The sequence below is a fragment of the Salvelinus alpinus genome, chromosome 3 (assembly GCF_045679555.1).
Source record: "Salvelinus alpinus chromosome 3, SLU_Salpinus.1, whole genome shotgun sequence".
Classification (NCBI taxonomy): Eukaryota; Metazoa; Chordata; class Actinopteri; order Salmoniformes; family Salmonidae; genus Salvelinus; species Salvelinus alpinus.
The window spans coordinates 42766253-42789658 of NC_092088.1; the positions used below are offsets into that span (position 1 = coordinate 42766253).

The following is a 23406-nucleotide window of genomic DNA, read 5'->3' on the forward strand; positions in this document are numbered from 1 at the left end:
CTGCCAATAAGAATACGGTGATTGACATAGTCGAAAGCCTTGGCCAGGTTGATGAAGACGGCTGCACAGTACTGTCTTTTATCGATGGCGGTTATGATATCATTTAGGACCTTGAGCGTGGCTGAGGTGCACCCGTGACCAGCTCGGAAACCAGATTGCATAGCGGAGAAGGTACGGTGGGATTCGAAATGGTCAGTGAGCTGTTTGTTCACTTGAAATTCATAGACTTTAGAAAGGCAGGGCAGGATTGATATAGGTCTGTAACAGTTTGGGTGTAGAGTGTCTCCCCCTTTGAAGAGGGGGATGACCGCAGCCGCTTTCCAATCTTTAGGAATCTCAGACGATACGAAAGAGAGGTTGAATAGACTAGTAATAGGGGTTGCAACAATATTTTGGCAGAAAGACAGGATTTTCAAGACAAATGGGAACTATTAGGTCAAATCACGTCAGTGATCTTCAGGTCGGAAAGTCGGAGCTCTAGAAAGATGCCCGAGTTTCCGACATGGAATTCCGAGTTGAGATTAAAAAAGATTTTATCCCAGTCTGAGAAAGTTTTTTCTTGAGTTCCCAGTTGTTTTGAATGCACTGTAGTTGGAAGTTGGTGTTCCCAGTTGTTTTGCAGCATGAGCTGCAGCCACTAGAAGAAACTGTAATTATAGCATAAACACACGGGAGCTATTCAATATTCAAAATGACTTCACCATGTGATGCACGGGTGCGTCAATCGACTCTAGGTCACAGTTCCCATAGACATTTATGAGAGGAAGGTCATATTCCCTTAGTGGGTTCTGTTTTAATGTTGGAGGCTGTAAATGCCTGCAATTAAGTTTAAATTATGCATGGGAAAAGTGAAGTTTACACAGATGGATAGCAAATATGTGTACATAAATATGTGCAATGGATAAGCCATGAATTTGGGCAAAGATGAGCTGTTGACATTTCAAACAGCAGTTGAGCTGCTCAGTGAGGTTTAGAGAAGGGGTTCTCAGATTATAAACTACTGTAGCTAGCTAGGTAAATAAAGAAAGAGCTCTCTCTAGACAGCAACATCCCTTTAATAAAGTGTATTACCTTTTTATGGTGAGCCAGCAAGGCAAATAAACCTTACTGAAGGAAAGTGCTGTCCAGAAATCTATCTTCATCCACCTAGCCACAGTAGTTTATATCCCACAGACTGAGGAAATGTTAAAATCAGTTTTCGCTTTGTCATTATGGTGTATTGTGTGTAGATTGATGAGGGAAAATAAGACGGTAATGTAACAAAATGTGGGAAAATGCATGGGGTTTGAATACTTTCCAAATGCACTGTATATTTAAGCAATACGGCACGGGGGGGGGGGTGGTATATGTCCAATTGTCAAGTTCTGACCTTTATTTCCTTTGTTTTGTCTTTATTTAGTATGGTCAGGGCGTGAGTTGGGGTGGGCAGTCTATGTGTGTTTTTCTATGTTGGGGTTTTGAGTTCGGCCTGGTATGGTTCTCAATCAGAGGCAGCTGTCAATCGTTGTCCCTGATTGAGAATCATACTTAGTTAGCCTGAGTTTCACTTTTGGTTTGTGGGTGTTTGTTTCCGTGTTAGTGTTTGTCGCCACACGGTACTGTTTCGGTTTCGTTCGTTTCACGTTTATTGTTTTGTATTTTGTAGTGTCTAGTTTATGTCTTTGAACAAACATTATGGACACTTACCACGCTGCATATTGGTCCTTCGATCCTTCTCGCTTCTCCTCGTCAGAAGAGGAGGACGACAGCCATTACACCAATATACAATGGCTATGGGCTGTTCTTAAGCATGACGCAACGCCGTGGTATATTGACCATATACCACAAGCCCTTGAGGTTCCGTATTGCTATTATAAACTGGTTATCAATGTAATTAGAGCAGTAAAAATACATGTTTTGTCATACCCGTGCTATACAGTCTGATGTACCATGGCTGTCAGCCAATCAGCATTCAGGGCTCAAACCACCCAGTTTATAATACATGCTACTGTCGGAAAAAAACAAACAAACATATAAAAAATACATTTTTCACAGAGGGTGAGGCAGCAGAGTTTGAACAAGGACAACCATAGAAAGCAATGACGCAGTTCTCCCCATCTCCCATGTACACACATATCGTTTATTCATTGCTTATCAATGGTGAACATAAAGCCTTGGCTGTTGAGAGGATCACCTGATGTTTGTGACAAAGAAATTAATCAAACACATCACGGGTCACGAAAACAATTTGATACCCTCCTGTTCGTAGTCACATTATTCCAACTGAGTGGATAACATAGCGACATGGACAAACACACAAAGGAAACCTCACCCTGTCAATTCAGTCTTACCTTGCTAGTTGTTTTTGCATAAAACATAAACAGCATAAGAATTCAGTGAGGTTGATGTAGATGTGAGTGTAACATAAGGAGGCTCAGGTAAATGATTGATGGTGCTCGCTGTCCATTGTCTGTCACGCATCGCAACTCCCAATAGATTACTCTCCTGCTCTACCTCTCCCTCCCCCCCTTCTTTCTGTTTGCATCTCTGTATTTCTCTCGCCTTCATTTGTTTGAGCGATGAGGTGTATACAGTGTTGCATTATCGAGTGTTAATTAATGATCCTCTTTGTCTTATCCTCTCTGCTCCGTCCACAACCAACCATATGTGTGGGCCGCATTAAGTCTCAATGGTGGGCGGCTCACCATTCCCCCGTGGGACACCATGGGTACTGGGAGGGGGGTACTGGGAGGGGTGAGGGAGACACACTAAAAGGAGCAGGGAGAATCAAATCAAATACATTTTTTAATTGTCACTCGCGCCGTGTAGACCTTACCGCGAAATGCTTACTGACAAGCACTTAACCAACAACACAGTTTCAGAAATAGAGCTAAGAAAATAACATATTTACTAAATAAACTAAAGTCAATGTGTGGGGGTACAGGTTAGTCGAGGTAATTTGTTCATGTAGGTAGGGGTAAAATGACTCTGCATAGATAATAAACAGCGAAAAGCAGCAGTGTAAAAATAAAGGGGGGGTGTCAATGTAAATAGTCCGGGTGGCAACTTGATTAATTGTTCAGCAGTCTTATGGCTTGGGGTAGAAGCTGTTAAGGAGCCTTTTGGACCTAGACTTGGCGCTCCAGTACCGCTTGCCGTACCTTCTGTAGCGACTTTGCCATACCAGGCGGTGATGCAACCGGTCAGGATGCTCTCGATGGTGCAGCTGTAGCACTTTGTGAGGATCTCGGGACCCATGTCAAATCTTTACAGTCTCCTGCGGGGGAAAAGGAGTTGTGGTGCCCTCTTCACAACTATCTTGGTGTGTTTGGACCATGTTGGTGATGTGGAGACCAAGGAACTTGAAACTAATGACCCGCTCCACTACAGCCCCGTCGATGTGAATGAGGGCGTGTTCGTCCTTCCGTTTCCTATAGTCCATGATCAGCTCCTTTGTCTTGCTCACATTGAGGGAGAGGTTGTTGTCCTGACACCACACTGCCAGGTCTCTGACCTAACTATAGGCTGTCTCGTTGTTGTTGGTGATCAGGCCTACCACTGTTGTGTCGTCAGCAAACTTAATGATGGTGTTGTGCTTGGCCACGCAGTCGTGGGTGAACAGGGAGTACAGGAGGGGACTAAGCACGCACCCCTGAGGGTCAGCATGGCAGATGTGTTGCTGCCGACCCTTACCACCTGGGGGCGACCAGTCAGGAAGTCCAGGATCCAGTTGCAGAGGGAGGTGTTTAGTCCCAGGGTCCTTAGCTTAGTGAGGAGCTTTGTGGGCACTATGGTGTTGAACGCTGAAGTAACAGCATTCTCACAGAGGTGTTCCTTCTGTCCAGGTGGGAAAGGGCAGTGTGGAGTGTGATTGAGATTGCGTCATCTGTGGATCTGTTGGAGCGGTATGCGAATTGGAGTGGGTCTACAGTTTCTGGGATGATGGTTTTGATGTGAGCCATGATCAGCCTTTCAAAGCACTTCATGGCTACCGACGTGAGTGCTACGGGGCCATAGTCATTTAGGCAGGTTACCTTCGCTTTCTTGGGTATAGGGACTGGGGTGGTCTGCTTGAAACATGTAGGTATTACAGAGAGAGGTTGAGGTTGAAAAGGTCAGTGAAGACACTTGCCAGTTGGTCTGAGAATGCTCTGAGTACACGTCCTGGTAATCCCTCTGGCCCTCTGGCCCTGCGGCATTGTGAATGTTGACCTGTTTAAAGGTCTTGCTCACATCGGCTATGGAAAGCGTGATCACACAGTCGTCCGGCACAACTGGTGCTCTCATGTATGCTTCTGTGTAGCATGCCTTGAAGTGAACATAAAAGGTATTTAGCTCGTCTGGTAGGCTTGTGGAGCTGGGCAACTCATAGCTGGGTTTCCCTTTGTAGTCCGTAATAGTTTGCATGCCCTGCCACATCCGACGAGCGTCAGAGCTGGTGTAGTAGGATTCAATGTTAGTCCTGTATTGACACTTTGCCTGTTTGATGGTTAGTCTGAGGGCATTGCGGGATTAGTGTCCAACTCCTTGAAAGTGGCAGTTCCAGACTTTAGCGCTGGACGGATGTTTCCTGTAATCCATGGCTTCTGGTTGGGATATATACGTATGGTCACTGTGGGGACGACGTCGTAGATTAATTTATTGATGAAGCCAGTGACTGAGGTGGTATACTCCTCAATGCCATTGGATGAATCCCGGACCATACTCCAGTCTGTGCTAGCAAAACAGTCCTGTAGCGTAGTATCTGCGTCATCTGACCACTTTTGTATTGAGCGAGTCACTGGTACTTCCTGCTTTAGTTTTTGCTTCTAAGCAGAATTACGGTCAGATTAGAAGTAAAGGTTGTCTAGAGGATTTTTTTCCTCCATGTGACATGCTGGTAGAAATTAGGTAAAACAAATGTAAGTTTCCCTGCATTAAAGTCCCTGGCCACTAGGAGTGCCACCTCTAGATGAGCATTTTCTTGTTTGCTGATGACCTTATACAGCTCGTTGAGTACGATCTTTATGCCAGCATCGGTTTGTGGTGGTAAATAGACAGCTACAAAAAACTGACAATCTCTCTTGGTAGATAGTGTGGTCTACAGCTTATCATGATATACTCTACCTCAGGCAAGCAATACCTCAAGACTTAGACGTTGCGCACCAGCTGTTATTGACAAACAGACACTCACCACCACCCCTCATCTTACCAGACGTAGCTGTTCTGTACTGCCGATGCACACAAAAAAACAGCCAACTGTATATTATCCGTGTCGTTGTTCAGCCACGACTAGGTGAAACAAGATATTACAGTTTTTAATGTTCCGTTGGTTGGGTTTAGTCTCGAATGGAGATCATCCAGTTTATTCTCCAGTGATTGCACGTTGGCCAATAGAACGGATGGTAGAGGCGGGTTACCCACCCACTGATGAATTCTCACAAGTCACCCCGATCTCCGCCCCCTGTATTTCCGTCTTTTCTCCAGGTGAATGACAGGGATTTGGGCCTGGTCTCGGTGAAGCAGTATATCCTTCGCGTCGGACAAATTAAAGAAAAAATCTTCATCCAGTTTGAGGTGAGTAATTGCTGTTCTGTTATCCAAAAGCTCATTTCGAGATGGAAGCAGATGGAAGCAGCAGCATTATGCACGAAATAACTTACAAACAATGCAAAAAAACACACAAAATAGCACAGTTGGTTAGGAGCCTGAAAAATGGCAGCCATCCCCTCCGTTTTAAACTCCTCCACCCTCGTCTCTCAGCGATAATTGTCTGGCCATTTTCCTTAATTAATGATTTGGGCAAGCTAGTGTAGGCTGGGTTAATTCTCTCATCTACATATGTTTGATTGTGCCCAGGGCTGGCCCATCCACTCACATGAAAAGATACGTACTGGATAACTACCAGGCTACACCGATGTTGTGCTTACATTGTTATGGCACATAGGACTTACTAATGGCAAAGCACGTGGTTGCAGAGAGGTTGTGTGTTTTCACACAGGCAGCAGGTGTAACTAAACGCAGCGCTACAACTGACTCCTACTGCTTTTCTCATTCCACGCCTCTCTGACTTGTGGAAATATTGTATTCTTTCCAGCCCCAAGCTCCAGTGGATTATGCTCTGTCAAGCCGTTATTGATGCGCCTGGAGCCTATACGCAGAACACGCACTGCGCATAGGGCCCGGCAGCTGCTAGGTTGCCCTGGGGACATAGCCTTTGAGTTATAAAAGTAGAGATTTGGTAGTGCCTCAGCAGTTTTCCACTTGTTATGTTAGTAACTGACAGTCACTCAATTAGCCCATGTCAGTAAACATTTTTAGAATGCTAGGTAAGGTAGTCTAGCCAGCTAATTAAACCTTAAATAGCCATCACTAGCCAGCCTCCATCCAGTACCCTGCCTTGAACTTAATCACTGTCACTAGCCGGATACCACTCGGTTACTCAACTCTGCACCTTAGAGACTGCTGCCCTGTGTACATAGACATGGAATCGCTGGTCACTTTAGTAATGGAACACTGGTCACTTTAATAATGTTTACATACTGTTTTACTAATTTCATATGTATATACTGTATTTTAGGCAATGCCATCCTATTCAACTATCACTGTATATATACTATTCTAAAGTATTCTAGATATACAAAATATTCTATACACATACTGTCCATAATGTCTATACATTCCATCACACATATACAGTACACTACGGACTCCAACATTGCTCATTCTAATATGTATATATTCCTTAATTCCATTCTTTTACTTTTAGATTTGTGTGTATTGTTGTGAATTGCTAGATACTACTGCACTGTTGGAGCTAGGAACATAAGCATTTCGCTACACTCACAATAACATCTGCTAAATATGTGTATGCGACCAATAAAATTTCATTTGATAATAATGGCCAAAATACTGACCAGGCACGCAGGGCTAGAGGCCGTAAACTACAGCTCCGAACATCGCAGTTTCAATCTTAGTGGAAGTCACACATTTATGACTAGTTTCAGGAAACTAGGTGTATGTCGCACGTCACTACTTCACAGGAGAGGCATTTGAACGTAAACATGGATTTTGATTTTTAAAAAAGTTTTTTATTGCAGTAATGCTTTCTGGACCATGTGAACTTTCATGTGCCTCAATAACACATTTCCATGCCATCTGTAAATTATAATACAATTTCTGATTACGAGTCTAGTTGGTTTAGCCTCGGAAAGCCCAGAACCTTCCCGCTAGGCATGATTGGCTGAGATTATGGATGGGCTGGACAAGCTAAGAGATGAGTTCAGATTGGTCTGCAATGTAGTATGCTTCTGTTTATAACATTTACATTTACATTTAAGTCATAACATGAGCTGCTCAGTATGTGCAGGTAATCATTTCTAACCCAACTTGTTTTGAAAGATATCACGAAGAATTACAAAAGTGTTTTTAATGCTCTCCACTTTCTGGAGAACGATCCTGCCATGCTGACTCTCTCTGACTCTGAAAATGAATCAGACAATGAGGAAATCTCTGATTTAGGTAAAAACATTTTAATTGAATCAGACATTGTAGAGTCTTCTGGAATGACGATCAACAGTGTTGTAGTCACGGAAGAAGTTGACCGAGTTTTGAAATCAGTGGAATGCCTGGTGGAAGCAGAGTATGATAGTTAATGAGATGGTGAAAATTCTGGCATTTGATTGCAAATATGCAGAGGGAGTCGAAAAGAGAACTCACTGAAGGCTGTTGTATAAAACGCATGTCTCTGGATTACATGTTCAAACTAAGGGCAACCATGGTATCCATGACAGAGAAGGATGAGTGTTCCTCCATGTATACGGGTAGAGAGTCTAGCTAGCTACATTTTTAGATATTATATGTTTATATTTTTCATTGCAAGTTAAAGCGTACTGTTAGCTAGCTAGCTAATGTTACATGTTTGATCTGTGTGGTAATATTATTCGTATCTCAGAAAGCTATTTGCATTTCTAGTTAAAGCCTAATGTTAGCTAGCTAGCTAACATTGAACCTAGTTGGTTAGCTTTATGTACCTGCAGATTCATGCATGGTATTAACGTTATGAGTTGGGATTATTGTTCATTGTTTTGCTAGCTAGCTAGCTACATGTCTAAACAAAATACTCCACAAGTAACCATTTTAATATACTGTTTACACCTTCTGTATCCAGTGCATGTGACAAATAAACTTTATTTTTATTTGATATAGTGTGTTAAATTAAGATTGGACTGAAAACCCACAGGACAGTAGATCTCCAAGAAGAGTGTTGGGCAGCCCTGATATAGTGTCTGTTTACCAGAGACAGTAATGTAAAGAACAACATGACCTGCACCAAAGTAAAATTAGGATATATTGTTCGGCCAGTGATACAGTGTCCAAGTTCTACAATTCTCCGGAAATGTCCCTGCTTTTATTTCCTCACACTCACAACCGTAAGTTATTTTCCGTCATTAGCTCGCCACTAACTTGTAAATAATGATCTTGTTGTGAGTTTATTTTCCTGTAATAATGAATAAAACTGTTAAGATGTTGTCAGCTATGATCTGGTCATTATTTGAACTAGCTAGCCAGCTAACTTAACGTGAACAAACTAGAAACGAACCATAACATAGTTAGAAAGTTGCTTTTAGTTACCTGGTTTGCTAGATTGATATACAGTACCAGTCAAAGTTTGGACACACCTACTCATTCAATGTTTTTTCTTTATTTTTTTACTATTTTCTACATTGTAGAATAATAGAAGACATCAACACTATTAAATTACACATATGGAATCATGTTGTAACCAAAAAGGTGTTAAGCAAATCCAAATATATTTTATATTTGAAATTCTTCAAAGTAGCCACACTTTGCCTTGTTGACAGCTTTGCACACTCTTGGCATTCTCTCAACCAGCTTCACCTGGAATGCTTTTCCAACAGTCTTCAAGGAGTTCCCACATACGCTGAGCACTTGTTGGCTGCTTTTCCTTCACTCTGTGGTCCAACTCATCCCAAACCATCTCAATTGGGTTGAGGTCGGGTCCTTGTGGAGGGCAGATAATCTGATGCAGCGCAACATCACTCTCCTTCTTGGTCAAATAGCCCTTACACAGCATGGAGGTGTGTTGGGTCATTGTCCTATTGAAAAACAAATGGTAGTCCCACTAAGCGCAAACCAGATGGGATGGCGTATTGCTGCAGAATGCTGTGGTAGCCATGTTGGTTAAGTGTGCCTTGAATTCTAAATAAATCACAGACAGTATCACCAGCAAAGCACCCGCACACCATCACACCTCCTCCTCCATGATTCATGGTGGGAACCACACATGCAGAGATCATCCATTCATCTACTCTGCGTCTCACAAAGACACGGCGGTTGGAACCAAAAATCTCAAATTTGGACTCAGACCAAAGGACAGATTTCCACCGGTCTAATGTCCATTGCTCGTGTTGGCCCAAGCAAGTCTCTTCTTATTATTGGTGTCCTTTAGTAGTGGTTTCTTTGCAGCAATTCGAACATGAAGGCCTGATTCACGCGGTCTCCTCTGAACAGTTGATGTTGAGATGTTACTTGAACTCTGTGAAGCATTTATTTGGGCTGCAATTTCTGAGACTGGTAACTCTAAGGAACTTATCCTCTGCAGCAGAGGTAACTCTGGGTCTTCCTTTCCGGTGGCAGTCCTTATGAGAGCCAGTTTCATCATAACACTTGATGGTTTTTGCAACTGCACTTGATGAAACATTCAATGTTCTTGAAATTTTCCAATTGACTGACCTTCATGTCTTAAAGTAATGATGGACTGTCATTTCCCTTTGCTTATTTGAGCTTTTTTTGCCATAATATGGACTTGGTCTTTTACCAAATAGGGCTATCTTCTGTATGCCACCCTTACCTTGTCGCAACACAAGTGATTGTCTCAAACACATTAAGAAGGAAATAAATTCCACAAAACTTTTAACAAGGTACACTTGTTAATTGACATGCATTCCAGGTGACTACCTCATGAAGCTGGTTGAGAGAATGCCAAGAGTTTGCAAAGCAGTCATCAAAGCAAAGGGTGGCTACTTTGAAGAATCTCAAATATAAAGTACAGTTTTATTTGTTTAAGACTTTTTTGGTTAGAACATGATTCCACATGTGTTATGTCATATGTTTGATGTCTTCACTACTATTCTACAATGTAGAAAATAGTAAAAATAATGAAAAAACGTTGAATGAGTAGGTGTTTCCAAACATTTGACTGTTACTGTATGTGTGTAATTAAAGTAAAATGTCATCCACAGCCTGCACTCGAATAGCGAATAGGGCAAGTGCTTCCCTTGGTTAAGATGTTAAATATGTGCTTAATTTTAAGAATTGAGCAATAAATATATATCAGCATGAGAAAGCTGTGATCCTCGTTTAAAACCAGTTAAATGTAACTAAATGTAATCGAAAATGTCATCTATGTAATCCCCAAAAGTAATAATTTATTAAACAATAACTAGTAATGCTGCATACTCCAAGAAAGGTTAAAATCTCACCTTTCTGGTAAAAAATTGTATAAATTGATGATGTGTAGTCACTCAAGTACACAGTACAAATATGTTAAAAAATATGAAAATATGACATTTTATATGATGTATTTCCTATAGAATGAATGAGGCTTGAAATTACTTGTATGTTTTCTAAATATATTATAATGAAAATATAAATTGACTAGCTATAAGATTTCACCTTCCTTATAGCTGTAAAACACATATTTGTATGTTTGGTGTTATCGAAAATTTGAATATTTTCTAAAGGTCTCTCTTGATCAAAAAATCTGCCCCAATCACTGTGAACATCTCACAGAGCTCCTGAACTCATTACGAACTCGCCTTTCATCTCATATTAATGTTGTCATTCTATGGCAAACAGAAACAGTTTTTTGTCAAAAATCTATTAATTATTTTCGATTAATGGCTATACATCTATCTCTGAATGTGCTACATTGATGAAACCACTCTCTCCTGCTGTGCTACTATGTAAGGATTGCAGGAATGTGCTTTCAGTGGCTGTGAAGTAGGACTCAGCCAAGAGTTGATGGACTGAAGGAAGAGCGAATGAAATGTTATTGGTCAAATACACATGGTTAGCAGATGTTAATGTGAGCGTAGCGAAATGCTTGTGCTTCTAGTTCCGACAGTGCAGTAAAATCTAACAAGTAATTTAACAATTCCCCCACAACTACCTAATACACACAAATCTAAAGGGAGGAATAAGAATATGTACATATAAATAGATGGAAGAGCGGCATCGGCATGGTGTAACACATGGTATAAGGTAGAGTAGATACATATGAGATGAGTAATGTAAGATAAGTTAACATTATTAAAGTGGCATAATTTAAAGTGGCCAGTGATATGAGTCTATGTAGGCAGCAGCCTCTCTGAGTTAGTGGTTGCTGTTTAGCAGTCTGATGGCCTTGAGATAGATGTTTTTCAGTCTCTCGGTCCCAGCTTTGATGCACTTGTACTGACCTCGCTTTCTGGATGGTAGCGGGGTGAACAGGCAGTGGATCGGGTGGTTGTTGTCCTCGATTATCTTTTTGGCCTTCCTGTGACATCGGGTGCTGTAGGTGTCATGGAGGGCAGGTAGTTTGCCCATGGGGATGCATTGTGCAGACCGCACCACCCTCTGGAGAACCTTGCAGTTTAGTGCGGTGCAGTTGTCATACCAGGCCGTGATACAGCCCGACAGGATGCTCTCGATTGTGCATCTGTAAAAGGTTGTCAGGGATTTAGGTGACAAACCAAATTTCTTCAACCTCCTGAGGTTGAGGCTCCTGAGGCTCCTCGCTGTTGCGCCTTCTTCACCACACTGTCTGTGTGGGTGGACCATTTCAGTTTGTCCGTGATGTGTATGCCAAGGAACTCCACCTTCTCCACTACTGTCCCTTTGATGTGGATAGAGGGGTGCTCCCTCTGCTGTTTCCTGAAATCCACGATCATCTCCTTTGTTTTGTTGACGCTGAGTGAGAGGTTGTTTTCCTGACACCACACTCCGAGTGCCTTCATCTCCTCCCTGTAGGCTGTCTCGTCGTTGACAGTAATCCAGCCCACTACTGTTGTGTCGTCTGCAAACTTGATGAATGAGCTGGAGGCATGCATTGCCACGCAGTCAATGTGGGGCCCCAGTGTTGAGGGTCAGCAAAGTGGAGATGTTGTTTCCTAACTTCACCACCTGGGGTGGCCCATCAGAAAGCCCAGGACCTAATTGCACAGGGTGGGGTTGAGACCCAGGGCCACAGCTTAATGATGAGCTTGGAGGGTACTATGGTGTTGAATGCTGAGCTGTAGTCAATTAACAGCATTCTTACATACAGTTGAAGTCAGAAGTTTACATACACTTAGGTTGGAGTCATTAAAACTAATTTTTCAACCACTCCACAAATTTCTTGTTAACAAACAATAGTATTGGCAAGTTGGTTAGGACATCTACTTTGGAGGTATACCTGTGGATGTATTTCAAGGCCAACCTTCAAACTCAGTGCCTCTTTGCTTGACATCATGGGAAAATCAAAAGAAATCAGTGAAGACCTCAGATTTTTTTTTTTACACCTCCACAAGTCTGGTTCATCCTTGGGAGCAATTTCCAAATGCCTGCAGGTACCACGTTCATCTGTACAAACAATAGTACGCAAGTAAAAACACCATGGGACCACGCAGCTGTCATACCGCTCAGGAAGGAGACGCATTCTGTCTCCTAGAGATGAACGTACTGTGGTGCGAAAAGTGCAAATCAATCCCAGAACAACAACAACTGCACATGTTTGCAACTGCACATGGGGACAAAGATCGTAATTTTTGGAGATATGTCCTCTGGTCTGATGAAACAAAAATAGAACTGTTTGGTCATAATGACCATCGTTATGTTTGGAGGAAAAAGGGAGAGGCTTGCAAGCCGAAGAACACCATTCCAACCGTGAAGCACAGGAGTAGCAGCACCATGTTGTGGGGTGTTTTGCTGCAGGGGGGACTGGTGCACTTCACAAAATAGATGGCATCATGAGGGAGGGAAATTATCTGGATATATTGAAGCAACATCTCAAGACATCTGGGATGTTGTGTCATTGTCCCCTGGAGGTTTTGTCTAGTTCCTGGTTTGTCCCAGGGATGTTTTTAGGACTTTCTTGGGATGTTGTGTCATGGTCCCCTTAATGTTCTTGGGAAGTTGTATCATTGTCCTCCAGAAGTTTTATTTCATTTTTCATTTTTTTGTTACTTTTACCACTTTCTCTCCCCAATTGGTAGTTGCAGTCTTGTCTCATCGCTGCAACTCCCTTACGGACTCGGGAGAGGCGAAGGTCGAGAGCCGTGCGTCCTCTGAAACACAACACAACCAAGCCGCACTGCTTCTTGACACAATGCCCACTTAACCCGGAAGCCAGCCGCACCAATGTGTCGGAGGAAACACCGTGCGCTGCGCCCACCACAGTAGTCGCTAGTGCGTGATGGGACAAGGACATCCCTGCCGGCCAAACCCTCCCCTAACCCGGAGGATGCTGGGCCAAATGTGCACTGCCCCATGTGTCTCCCGGTCGTGGCCGGCTGCAACAGAGCCTGGACTCGAACCCAGAATCTACATTTTGATTGGATGTTACATTTCAAGAACCTTCCCCCAACATGCCTGTAGAAGGGGTGCTGCGTGTTATGTTTGTCCTTGTCGAGGAAGGCGTCACCACGAACACGGTGTACAGTGGGGTCCGAAATTATTGACACCCTTAAATCAGTTAAAATCTTAAATTCCTGTTAATCTAACTGCACTGTCCGATTTACAATAGGCTTTACAGCGAAAGCATGACATGCCATTGTTTGAGGACGGCGTCCCACATCAAAATATTTTTCCACCAGCACAGGTTTCATAAATTCACAAATAGCGATTAAATATTCACTTACTTTTTGAAAATCTTCCTCTGATTTGTCATCCAAAGGGTCCCAGCTACAACATGTAGTGTCGTTTTGTTAGATAAATTCCTTCTTTTTAATTGCAAAAGTCCATTTAGTTGGCGCCATCGATTTGAGTAATCCACTCGTTCATAATTCTTCCTCGTTTGGGAAGAAACAAGCCTGAAACCTTGAACAAAGACTACTGACATCCAGTGGAAGCCATAGGAATTGCATACCGGGAGCTGTATTAAATTTTTTTCCCTATACGTTCTAATGGACGAGCATGGGCTCTCAAAAAAAAGAATCCGGTTGGTTTTTCATTGGATTTTCTCCTACCATATCTATTGTGTTATAGTATCCTACATTATTTTTACATTTCTAGAAACTTCAGAGTGTTTTCTTTCCAAATGTACCAATTATATGCATATCCTGGCTTCAGGGCCTGAGCAACAGGCAGTTTACTTTGGCCATGTCAGTCAGGCGGAAATTGAGAGAAATAGACCCTAGCCTGAATAAGATTTATAACATCTCTCTTCACTTATTCCCTCCCGCTCCCTCTCTCTTTTTCTGTCTCTATTTATCTCTCTTACAACCACGCTCTCCTCCTCTTCCTCACTCTTTCTCCATCTTGCTTTTCTCCTGACAGATTCTGAAGGTCCCTTGTACAAGTGTCCAATTGATAAATGGATGGCATAGTCTCATGTTTTCAGGCAGACACATTTATTAATGCATGTGCTAAAGATCCCATGACACATGTTGCTAGAAGAGGAGTGTACGGAAGCCCTGAAGCCCAAGGCAGACCACAGTCCTACATACCTACAGGTTATGAAAAAGCTGCTCTTTGTGTATTTCTCCAGTAGGATTCCTCAAGGAGAAAGTCTCCACTTCTATGTCAAAGATAATATAATCAAAAACACTGTAGTAAAGTAAATACTACGGTAATCTCTGCAAAACCACTACAGTAAATACTACAGTATATTACAATAAACAAATACACTACATTAATTAATATTGTATATGCTACAGTTTTCTTTTACTACAGCAATAGTTAACTGTAAATAATACAGTATACTACAGTAAATACTACAATATTGTCTGCAAAACACTCAAATTAATACTGTAGCTTTCATACCATAGTATACTACAGTATGTTTTCATGTGGGAGAGAATGGGATTCTGTACTATGCATATCAACTCATGCAGTCCAGAGTAAGTGTAAATCCCCTGAACTTTTTCTACCTCATTGTCACGGCTGTTGCACGAAGTAGACCAAGGTGCAGCGTGGTCAGCGTACATATTATTTTATTTAAGTGAATACGCCGACAAAACAATAAACACTACAAAACAAACCGTGAAGCTAAAGGCTATATGCCATAAACAAAGTCAACTTCCCACAAAGACAGGTGGGAAAAAGGGCTACCTAAGTATGGTTCTCAATCAGAGACAACGGTAGACAGCTGTCCCTGATTGAGAACCCTACCCGGCCAAAACATAGAAATACAAATAATAGAACATAGAATACCCACCCCAAATCACACCCTGACCAAACCAAATAGAGACATAAAAAGGATCTCTAAGATCAGGGCGTGACACTCATCTTCCAAATGGACTACAGTATTCCTGCTGTTAGACAGCAGCTGTTTACCGCCAGTTCAATACAGAGGTTCAATAAGTACCAGTGTCAACCATTCTGAAACACTTCAAGGCCAAAATCAATCAATATAAAAAATAACAGAACTCAAGTTTCTTATCCATGAATTTAATTACTTTAACCTAGGTTATACTCCCACAGAAGTCCTGAAGCAGTGTTTTTGCAGACTGTAATATAATAGTGGTTTATCTTTAGGGTTTCTCCTTGAGTAAACCTACTAGAGAAATACTAAAAGAGAAAATTTCCCATTACATGTAGGTACGTATGTAGGACTGGAGTCTGAACAGATACTGTAGTTCAGCACTCAGCTCTTTTCTATAAAACGAATGGAACATAATATGGTATATACTTGGCATGTAAGTTTCTAACTTATGGGTGGCACAAATTGGGATATGGGGGAGGGGAATGGGCAGGATATATGCAAATTAAATAGTGTAGTATTTACTATAGTGTTTTTTTGCAGATAATCATTAAGTATTTATTATAGTATTCTACAGCATTCTATAGTAGGTACTATTTTATTTTTTATTTAAACTTTACTTAACTAAGCAAGTCAGTAAGGAACAAATTCTTATTTACAATGACAGCCTACCCCAGCCAAACCCGGACGACGCTGGGCCAATTGTGCGCCGCCCTATGGGACTCCCAATCAAGGCCGGATGTGATACAGCCTGGAATAAACCAGGGACTGTAGTGACGCCTCTTGCACTCAGATGCAGTGTGTTAGACCGCTGCGCCACTCGGGAGTCCACACGTGATCGAGAGATACTACAGTGTGTAGTATAATATTCTATAGTATACTACAGTTTACCACAGCATTCTATAATCATTGCTATAGTATTCTATAGTAACTATAGTATTTTTTCATGTGGGATATTTATTCTCTCTCTCTCTCTCTCTGTGTTTCTATCCTTATGTAGTCGGGTGGCAAAAGCACCTAGCTGTATTCGTTTACTGTTGATGTTTGCAGATTTGTAATTGGGTGTTGGTGGCTAACTACTGCTAGTTACGTCCAGTTACTCTCGGACCACGTTGTGGAGTTTAACAAGATATCTAAAGTGAGAATTACAATTCAAATGGAATGTTTATTTATAGTGATCTTCAGTTTTGAGGGAAACTATTATCATTGCTGTGATCATGACATTCATGGTGTATATTGTTTTCCTTATGCTAGAGGGGAGAACGTGATGTTGACCTGTCCAACGTGTGTAGGAGCACATGGACAGTGTTGTAATCGTTTACTTGTTTAAAGACGAGATGTATTCTTTCATTTCATGCAAGAATGTAACTTTGACAAGGTTATTGTGAACTACTAACAAGGCTAACTTAGTTTGTGGTTTGTTTTGTTTTCTTGTTTTACAAAAATAGGCCTCTACCATTTTTTATGCACTTTGGCTAGATACACTTTGTTTAGTGATTGGATTCACAGATAAAGAAGAAGGTGCAGAGTTTATTTGACTCATTGCACTTTTGTTTCTGATAATTCAAGCGTATTCAGTAAGCAGGTTAGATGAGACATTAAAGTCATTCCTTATTATTGTAGTCTATTTAAAACTGATTCAAATAACTTTCCAATGGATTCCGTTTCCATAACCAGGGACAGTTTTCAGAATAAACAACCCCAAAGATATTTCTGTGTCCTGTGCTGGGTTTACTTTTGCCAGGCTACACTTATCACCGTCATTTTGAGGGCTCTGTTTTTGGCTGGCATCAAGCAGGAGCTCAGCCTAAGGAAACGGCATATGAAAGGCGACAGTCTAGCGAATCCATCAGTAGTGCTTTCATCTCGCTGTGATATTCTCAGCCGGATTTCGAGATCTCAACATGAAAAAATACAAAATGATTTCATAGAATTGAAACAAGACCATTGTTCTCTTGGTCACAGATGGATGAAATCCCTGTGTGCTTAAAGCTGAAGTTGTAACGAGTCCGCAGACATTTGAATGGTGTCTTTGCGCCGCTCAGTGGATGTTTAGGAGAAAAGTATCTGTCGCAAGTTATATGAAATGGTGCCAATATTGTACTGTCGCTAAGTATGATCATATGTACTATACAGCCATGAGAAAGGTGAAATCTTATAGTTATAATTCGATTTGTACTATATTTAGAAATCATTTGTAATTTCAAACTCTATTGCCCACTTTTTGAAATAATATTTGTACATGTACCTGAGCTTGTGTCCTCAAAAGTGAGTACACCCCAGCAATTTATAACTATTTTTTACCAGAAAGGTGAGTTCCAGACAAAAAAGTTCCAGACAAAAATGTGTGCTAAAGCGCCAATAGAAAGCCTGCCTCTTTACACTAACGCCAGGAGCGCATCCAGCAGGACACAACATTTTGGAACGTTCAGAGAGTAGAACAAACCTGCCTCTCCGACATGCGGAACAAGGAATCATGTCGGCTCTATTCATGGCGTTTCTATCGGCGACGTTTGACAACTGAACGCAACTGAACCTCTAGACCACCCCAGGCCACGGAGACGTACTTCTTATCGTGACAAACACCTGTTTCTTACTGCTACAGACACATATTACTTATCTGAAGCTTTCTAACTGTGTAACGTGGGAACTGATCCTTCTATGAACTCTACTGTATGTACTGTATCAAAACCAACAACTGGTAGAGCAACAGCCATGCATCAAAGCATTATTACACTTCGTTTCCAGCGGCCAGTTCTGCTCCACTTCATGGCTCTCAACCCTGGCAACTGTGGATGATACATAGCCCAGTCTTGGCTAATCTTAAAGCTTTTCAATAAAATATGACCTCATATTTCACTGTGAATTATTCATGGACGCTGTTCATAAGATCCGGGGGTTTGCGGTTCGGGCGTGAGCTGCTATTGAAATTCTCTCCATTGTTTTTCTCTCCTTTCCCCCAGACGTTGGAAAGGTCCATCTATTAGTGAGTGTCCTGCCCAGCCTCTCACCCATGGCCACAATTCATTTCAACATGTTAATAAACTTCCAGCTAGATTCACAGGCTGAGAAAGAAAACAAGCCTTTCACTTAATGACAGTTCTATTACTGGGCTGCTGAGAGTATTAAATATTATACATTGGGCTAATATTCGATTGAAATGCTGGCTGTGCATGTCCACAGCACAGTGGCAAAGTGCCAGGGATTTGGGTCTGGATCCAATTGGATTCAGATGTATTATTATTATCATACTAATCTTTATTGCTTTGTAAATGTTTTTTTTTTTCTTGTGTGTGTGTTGGAATGGGTTCAGTATGATGGGAAAAGCACAGTGTACACAGCATTTGGTTGGTGGGTTTGCTTAGTGATGAATCGCTAGTGGGGATATCTGACAGAGGGGTTGTGTATCAGTTGGCCCTCGGAGATAAGTGGGTTCTACTGGCTGGTTGGCTGCAGTCCTTCAAAGAACAGGGTCAGGAACTGAGATCGGTAGCAGTCTAATTGTGCCGTGACACCCCAAACCCAGTGTCTCAGTGGAATCTTTTACAGTAATGTAGCCTGCATCCCATGAGTACATAAAGCACCAGCTTTACAATGTATTTACAATGTATTCATCCAGTCATTCATGTAGCCTCTCCTATCACCTAACATAAAGTACAAAGCATTCCAGAAGAACATATCGGACTTAGATTCTCATTATTGCTCCAGCAGTGAAAACGTATGAACAATAACCAGTTACATTAAACTCTGAAACCGAGGGGATTCAAAGTATCAACACAAACGTAATACATGTAATTGAAATGCATTGCTTTGAAGACAGCTGGTTGTGCCAATACATAACTGCAAATGAACTCAACTAAGCAGTTATGGCTTCAAACGTGAGTGGGGGACATGACATGAGCAGCTCAGTAGATACCCCCCAAACAGCATGTGTTAGCTTGTCAAGGGCAGATATGCATCAATGATTCAGAGGAGAAACAGAGCAAACATTTGAAAGACCACATACAGTAGCAGTTCTCCCCCTTAAACTCTCCACTAGTCCTCCCTCTTGGTGGTTTAGTACTGAGACTGCCCAGTGTGGCCAGGAGATCTATTCACTGTTCCCCATCTCTCCCACATGAGCAATGTTTCTGTCTCCTGCCTACCGTATGGAAGAAAGCTCCACTCCATCATTCTCCACTCCATCATTCTCCACTCGATTTTTCATCATTTTCCCCCAGACCCACACGTCAGCTAAAACACAGAGGCACACACTTTCACAACTGCATGTACACACACACACACACACACACACACACACACACACACACACACACACACACACACACACACACACACACACACACACACACACACACACACACACACACACACACACACACACACACACACACACACACACACACACACACACACACACACACACACACACACACACACACAGCGTTTGCTGGTTGTAGCTTAACTTTGTAGCAGTGCTGCTAACAGTGTATTTCAGATTGATTGTTTCTACGTTGACCGGTGTTGATTAATGAGCTGGAGCATATGGTGTGACGATATCAGGTGCTGGGACTACTGCAGTGGAGGCCATCACACAGTACACAACAAGTATTAGGCTGTATCAGGTTGGGCTTTACATCACTCCTCAGTCAGTAGTGCTGACATCACGATATCAGAGAGAGCGAGCGAGCGAGAGAGATACACTCCCCTACGGATTGTTAGGTTCTAAACAAACAGAGTAAAAACTAAAATGGATGACTAGGAAAAAGTATGTTTATTCACCCACTGGGTCAAACAGGTGCAAAGACAAAGACATGTTTACACAAGCATATATATTTATACCCTCCTACTAGGCGGAGTCAACTCCTTGCCCATCTAGACAGCCAAGATGTCTCTGTTGCTAAGTCAGGAACTTAATTGGTTTCCTCTTACTGGTGTAGTCATGGCCCTGCCACAGGCTAGAACCTTCGTGGGTGTGGAAATGTGTGTGGGATAGGACTGTTCCTTCTCACTTCATCTGACCTGACCTCGGGCTGAATTCCTCGCTCCTCCCTAATCCACGGCCTTCCTACTTTATCAGTGACTGAAACCAGACTGTTGCCCTTTGCCTCCCTCCATAGGATCCATGAGATTTAACAGTAACAAATACTCCCTGCCTCCCCCCATTGTCTCACTCAGTTACTTTCCATACACATAGTTATTATCCACCCTCCATTGACCCCAACATATACATTCATTATACATGTAAAGTAACCAATAAGTTCTAGTATGGCAACATGAATAAGTATATTTCAAGCTAGAATCCAACAGTATGTACGTGTGAGGTGACAGTACAGAATGTCACTTTATTTGAGGGTATTTTCATACGGTACATATTTGATTTACCATTTAGAAATGAAAGCACTTTATAGATCTAGTCCCCCCATTTGTAGATGTCATAAGTATTTGGACAAATTGCACTTATAGTGTATGAATAAAGTAGTCAAAGTAGTATTTGGTCCCATATTCCTGCAATGACAAGCGTGTGACTCTACAAACTCGCTGAATGCATTTGAAATTTGTTTTGGTTGTGTGTTGGGTTCCAATAGGAACTGAACGGTGAGTGATGACTGGACTAATGGTCTTTCTACGTGAGTAGATAAGATGTTTCTGAACATTTCTAAATAAATCCAGATAATGCAATGGTTAAGACAAATCGCAAATGATTCATGAATAAGGATGAGTGAGAATGTTACAGAGGCTACAAAAAGGCCTGCTAACCTCTCACCACGACCAATAATGGGGGAGATTAGGGGGGTGGGGCGGAGGGGGGGGGAAAGATCTTTGTCCGTCTGTAACTTTCTCACTCGTCATCAATTCATGATTCACTCATGATTATCATGGTAACATCCACATTCATGTAAAGGTGTTCACAAACATCTTCTATTCTTACAATAAAAGTGACTCCAAAAACAACACAATACATTATTCACCATTCACTTATTATTGGACAAAACATCATCTGAAACACAACCAAATCAAGCTGTAAATGCATCCAACACGTTTGTAGAGTCACACGATTGATGTAGTCATTGTGTGCAAGGAATATGGGACTTTTGACTACTTTAATACACTATAAGTGAAATGTGTCCAAAAACCTATGACAGTTAATTTCTATACGGTAAATCATATACGTATGAAACTACCCTAAAATAAAAGTTTTATACTGTCACCTCATATGAACATTTTTATCTCAAATCCCAACACCTAGTCAGTCATTTCATGTTTCACAAGTCCTCGCTCAGTCTCTCACTCAACGGGATGTGGGATTTATATAAGACCTGAGTCCTATTGCAGCCACCTCCATCAATTATGATGAACCACAGGCTTCACTATTTCATGCCCCTTGCAGAAGTGCAGCCTTGTTCACTACTGAGGGCTGTTATTAGGGAATAGGACTCCTGTGATGGGGAACGCAGGGAAAGAGAAAGAGAAGAGAACAAAGGAAAGAGAGGGAGAGTAGACGAGAGCGGGTGGGTAGGGGGGAATAATGAGGCCTTGAGCTGTGTCACATTGCAGAATTCACACTTAGTTGAGAGAGTTGCGTGATAGTTTTTAGACTTTAAACGAGGCCAGAACATACTCTGTGGTCTCCAATAGGAGTCCTCTCAGGCCTAGACTCATCAATGTGTCGGTCTGATCGTCCACTGTATCAAGATATTGTCAGTTTAATGCCTACTCCATTCTCCTGTGTCCCAAAACAGGATTCTATAAGTATCTCAGTTGGAACTATTTATGCCAAAATGATCTGAAGAGAAATGATGAACCTCACCCTAATAGATCCCTAATACTACCAAAGAGGAACTTAAATTACCATTCCAGTGGTAGTGGAATCAACAGACACGAAGTTCGACGAAAGCCTTCGTTTCTGGAGCAGTTGGGGGAAAGAGAAATTACTCAGGGGTGGACTGGAACATTTGGGTATAATTAGGGATCAGTGGCAGAGAAGGGAAAATAAGAATTTTGGGTGAGAGATAAAGAAAATGAGTAGTTGGAAGACGGACAGAGGAAGAAAGAGTCTGTGATAGATTGCATCAGAAACGTTTAGGTATCCTATTTAAAAGAAATATGTGACTAGACACAGTATTTTGTAAAAAAAGTGTATATGATTAGATGCTCTCTTGTCTGCCTAGAGCTGTGCCCTAAAAAGTAGCATGGGATTTCATCTGCCAAATAATCAATATTAACTTAATAGCCTCTTAAATACAGGTAACTGCCAAAATAATGGAAACTTAAATGAGGGATACAAAGAATATTGAAAGCAGGTGCTTCCACACAAGTGTGGTCCCTGAGTTAATTGAGCAATTAACATCCAATCATGCTTAGGGTAATGTATAAAAATGTTGAGCAGGCCATTATTTTGGCTACCATGACTATGCCGCCCATAGGATGACAATGCCCCCATCCACAAGGCACGAGTGGTCACTGAGTAGTTTGATGAGCATGAAAACGATGCAAAACATATGCAATGGACGTCACAGTCACCCAATTGAACACTTATGGGAGAGTCTAGAGCGGTGCCTGAGACAGCGTTTTTCACCACCGTCAACAAAACACCAAATGATTGAATTTCTCATGGAAGAATGGTGTCGCATCCCACCGATAGAGTTCCAGAAACTTGTAGAATCTGTTCTGGCTCGTGGTGGCCCAATGCCCTATTAAGACACTTTCTATTGGTGTTTCCTTTATTTTGGCAGTTACCTGTATGAGCCCCAGTCATCATCCCTTGTGATTGACTACAATACAGCAACCATATAGCAGTCCTTTACCTCCCCCGTTTGATAGCTTTCACAACTGAATGTCAGCTACACCAAGTTATATCTATTTAGATCTATTTATACTTTTTGAAGTAATGTTATGGCACCTTGGTATTGCTGGTACACTATGGACAATGTCAGTGTCAGTTGGTATCTCTGTGAGCCAACCCGTATGTAAAGAGTATGCAA

General features: G+C 41.8%; 1 non-coding gene across 1 annotated transcript; it reads right to left on the reverse strand.

Moving 5' to 3' along the window:
• Positions 1 to 15693: 15693 nt before the first annotated feature.
• Positions 15694 to 15746, reverse strand: LOC139571695 (U7 small nuclear RNA). The gene has a single exon (XR_011674334.1). It is a non-coding gene; the product is annotated as a U7 small nuclear RNA (small nuclear RNA).
• Between the last annotated feature and the right edge of the window lie 7660 nt (positions 15747 to 23406).